The 4,546-nt window shown below is 35.1% G+C and overlaps 1 protein-coding gene across 1 annotated transcript in view; it reads left to right on the top strand.

Moving 5' to 3' along the window:
• The window catches only part of KIF27 (kinesin family member 27), an 88,578-nt gene that overhangs the window by 62,505 nt on the left and 21,527 nt on the right, over window positions 1-4,546 (top strand). The window lies entirely within an intron of this gene.

The following is a 4,546-nucleotide window of genomic DNA, read 5'->3' as shown; positions in this document are numbered from 1 at the left end:
TTTAGTAGAGACGGGGTCTCGCTCTTGCTCAGGCTGGTTTCGAACTCCTGAGCTCAAACAATCCGCCCGCCTCGGCCTCCCAGAGAGCTAGAATTACAGGCGTGAGCCACCGCGCCCGGCCTATATTTTTTATTGTGGTAAAATATACAGAACATTTAAAATTTATCATTTCAATTATTTTTAATTATGTGGTTCAGTGGCATTCATTATATTCACAATGTTGTATAACCATCACCACTATCTATTTCCAAAACTTTTTTATTACCTCAAACAGAAACTCTGTAATGATTAAGCAATAACTCTCCATTTCCCCTCTTCCCAGCCCCAGGCAACCTCTATCATTAACTTTAGTGGATATTTTAAATAAATTGTACCATTATATGTTTTATAGTAAACATTGGTAATTTGGCAAAATAAACTTGAAGTCTGTCTAATTGTTACTACCACCCAAAGTTAGGGGTTTGTAGGGTTCCTATAAAAGAAGATTTTGTGTAATGAAGATTTGTTTATTTTTCAAATTATAAAGACTTGGGAACCTTTACGAAAATTTTTTCCTGGATGACTTGTATATTATGAGCCAAAGAAGTGGTTTTATGAAGGAGTTTGCCTTGATTTCAATTTTTGAAAAAGAATGATTGTGGAGGGAGTAGAAGGATCAGGAATAATTTTTTTTGGACCTGTCTATACATATTTTCAACAACAGCATCTAAAAATGAGGCTAAGTTGCCCTAGAGTTGGAAAGCACTTCGTATCTGTCACCTTCACCTCTAGCTGGCCTTGGGCCTAGGGTCAGTCTACCCATAGAGTCATGGAACAGACAGAGGATCTGTAACCTGCTCCTCTATTAGACTTGCCTTTCAGTCAGCATCTAGACCAGTAGGACCCAAGTTGATTATGGTGTATTCTTAACCTGTCTACATCAATATAACAGGTAGATGGGACTGAGGACCAGTACTTACCTTTGCTCTGTCCTCCATTTCCCAGTCTATGTTGAAATAGCTATTAGCACTAGGCCATGGGACACAGGGTTAGAAGTGGCCCCTCCAGCCGTGCAATATCAGGCAACTTGCTAAGCCTGGCTGTCAGGGTCAAGTTGTAAAAGCTGTCTGTCACAACACATAAATGACAACAAAGGAGATTAACAAAATCTTGAGTAAACAGAAGAAAATTACCTGGACCTTTATGATATGTTCTGTATCACAAGAGAAGAGGAAAAATAAAAAAGAATGAGGATAATCTGTTCCCTGAAGTAAGTTTACTTCAGAATACAGAAAAGTAAATAAATAAATGAAAACAGCTGTTTTCTGTTCTCAATAAGATGTAATATTTAGGAAGCAAGAACATACTGAGATAAGTAGGAAGTACAAATAAATGAAAACCACAATAGAGCAAAGTAAAATTAATTCTTAGAAAATTATTTTAATGAAACAGAAGAAAAACTTGAGACTTATCCTGATGGGTTCTATTCTGAACAAAAGGCACACAAAGATTACCTCTTTTCCAGTGTTTGAGAAATATTTATAAGACTTGATTATATGCATTTCAGATGGGCTGACCACATTCATATTACTCCACCAAAAGGACAGCAAAGGAATATATTCATATCATACACAAATTTAACTCAAAATGGACCATAGACCTACATATAAGAGCTAAAAGTATAAAACTCTTAGAAGAACACATAGGCATAAATCTTGTGACTTTCATCCTTTCAGTTAAGCAATGGTTTCTTGGATATTACAGCTAAACCACAAGCAACAAAAGAAACAGTAGATAAACTGGACTTTATCAAAATTAAAAACATTAATGTTTTAATGATGTAAAAGACACCATCAAGAAAGTAAAAAAATAACTCACAAATATATTTGGAAATCATATATCTGATAAAGGTCTTGCATCTAGAATATATAAAGAATTCTTACAACTCAATAGTAAAAAGACAATCCAACTAAAAAATGGGCAAAGAATCTGAATAGACATTTCTCCAAAGATGATGTACAGGTGGCCAATAAGCATGTAAAAAGATGTTCAACATTATTAGCCATCAGGAAAATGCAAATTAAAACTTAAATGAGACACCATTTCATACCTTCTAAGATAGCTGTAATCAGAAAAACAGATAATAAGTGTTGGTGAGGAGGTGGAGAAATTGGAACCTTCATACGCTGCTGGTGGGACTGTAAAATTGTGCTGTTGCTTTGGCTAACCCATCTTGTGGTTCCTCAAAAGGTTAAACATAGAGATACTATATAACCCAGCAGTTCCACTCCTAGGTATATATCCAAGAGAAATGAAAGCATATGTCCACAAAAATTTGAACATGAATGTTTATAGCAACATTACTCATAATAGCTAAAAAATGAAAATGACACAAATGTTCATCAACTGATGAATGTATAAACAAACTGTGATCCATCCATACAATGGACTATTATTTGACAACAGAAAGGAATGAAGTACTGATGCATGCTACAACATGGATGAACTTTGAAAACACATATTAAGTGAAAGAAGCCAGTCACAAAAAAACTACCTTTGTATAATACCATTTATATCAAGTGTCCAGAATAGGCAATTCTATTTCTGTCCAGAGACAGAAAATAGAATAGTGGCTGGTGGGGGATTGGGGAGGAAATGGAATGACTATTAATGGGTATGGGGTTTCTTTTTTGGGGGTGATAAAATGTTCTAAAATTGATTTGTGATGGTTGCATAACTCTGAATATATTAAACACCATTGAATTATATACTTTAGGTGAATTTTATGGTGTATGAATTATATCTCATTAAAGCTATTATTTTTTAAAAAGCTATAAACTTATAAAGGGGTAAAGAGAGTAAGAGGAGATAAGAGAGGACAAAAGATTACCCCCCCTCCAAAAAAAGTTTGTAGGATAGAAAGCAAATAGATGAGAAGTTATTGACTTAGCAGAACAGAAGAAGCTGTAATCCAAATGGCTAGAAAGACACAAATGAGAGCTAAGGCTTTGGCTTTAGCTTTTTCCCTTTTTTAAAAATAATAGCATTAGAGAGATATGATTCACATCAAAAAGACTACAGCATTAGAGATGATTAACATAGAACATCAAAAGACTCAGAAATGAAGGAGCCAAGATTTTCAGAAGGCAGGAGCGAGGCATAGGATGAAAATAGGGCATAGTCAGGAAACTGTTTTTTTCTTACTCTGGGACAAGATGATTTATTTTCTGAAGATTGAACCAGGCACAGCAAAGGGTCAGGATAAGTCAAAATACTCCAAACAGGGAATGAATGCAAGTCTCATATGAATTCTGAGAAATCCATTTCCTAATCTCTACCTGGATCCCAGAATGCTGGCAGCCAGATTTATACTTCCCAGCAGGAGATTTGCAGATTTTCTGAAATATAGTCCCTGGAAAAAGACCTAAAAACACTTAAATTTGGGAGCCCCCAACTAAGTGGCTGGGTCCCACATATATGCTACCATCACACATCATATCAGCTTTTGAATACCTGACTCTTAAATGTGATGGGCATTTCAGGAATGCCACCAACATTAAAGAGAAAAGGAAAAAACAAACCCAGAGAAATTAAAGATAGAGCAAGAAGTTGAAAAAACTTTAAAAAAGCCTTAATATCCTCAATGTGGTAAAAGATGACACTCTCTCCATAAAATAAGAACTGTAGGTTATTAAAAAAAAAGAGAGAACTCTTGGAAATTAAAAGAGTTAGAGGATAAAGTTGAGGAAATATCCCAGAAAGTAAGTAAAAAGATAATGGAAAACAGGAGGAAAAAATTTTTTAATTGGCACATAAATCCAGGAAGCCCAACATCCAAATAATGGGAATTCCAGAAAGATAAAACAGAGAAAACAGAAAGGAGGAGACTATCAAAGACATAATATAAAAAATTTTCCCGATACTGATGATGTGAAAACTGTAGATTGAAATAGCCCATTAAGGGCCCAGCAAAATGAGTGCCCAAGGCATATCACTGTGAAGGCTTAAGCACACTGACTGAGGAAAAAAGAAGATTCTGAAAGCTTCTAGATAGAAAAGACTAGTCACTTGTAAATATCCAGAATCAAAATGGCATTGGACTTACCAACTTTCTTCATTAGAAGTTAAAAGACCTGAAGCAATCTTCAGACTCACGAGGAAAATGATTTCTACTCAATACTTCTCTTCTAAGCCAAACTCTCAATCAAATGTGAAGCTAGAATAAGGATATTTTCAAGTAAAAAAATTATCTCCTATCAAGCCTGTCTCAGAAAGCTGCTGGAGATATGCTTCACAAAAATAAGGGCATAAATTATGAAGAAGGAAGACTCAGGATTCTGAAAATGTGATCCAACATAGAAATTCCTGGGAAATACCAAAGGGAAGTCCCAGGACAACTAGTCCAATTTGGAGCACGAGGATGAATGTTCCATGCAAAATGTTTCCAGAAAAGAATGGATTGAAAAGATTTCCTGATAAGTTTGTTCAAGTGAAAAAGTATTGAGAGGAATTTTATAGTTCTATTGGAGAAGAATTAGTTAAAAAAAAAAAAAAAAAATGGCCGGGC

This window comes from Propithecus coquereli, unplaced genomic scaffold (genome assembly GCF_000956105.1).
Source record: "Propithecus coquereli isolate 6110/MARCELLA unplaced genomic scaffold, Pcoq_1.0 Scaffold147, whole genome shotgun sequence".
In the NCBI taxonomy this organism is placed as follows: domain Eukaryota; kingdom Metazoa; phylum Chordata; class Mammalia; order Primates; family Indriidae; genus Propithecus; species Propithecus coquereli.
Note: the sequence above shows the minus strand (reverse complement) of the source record. Positions and strands in the feature narration are given on the sequence as shown.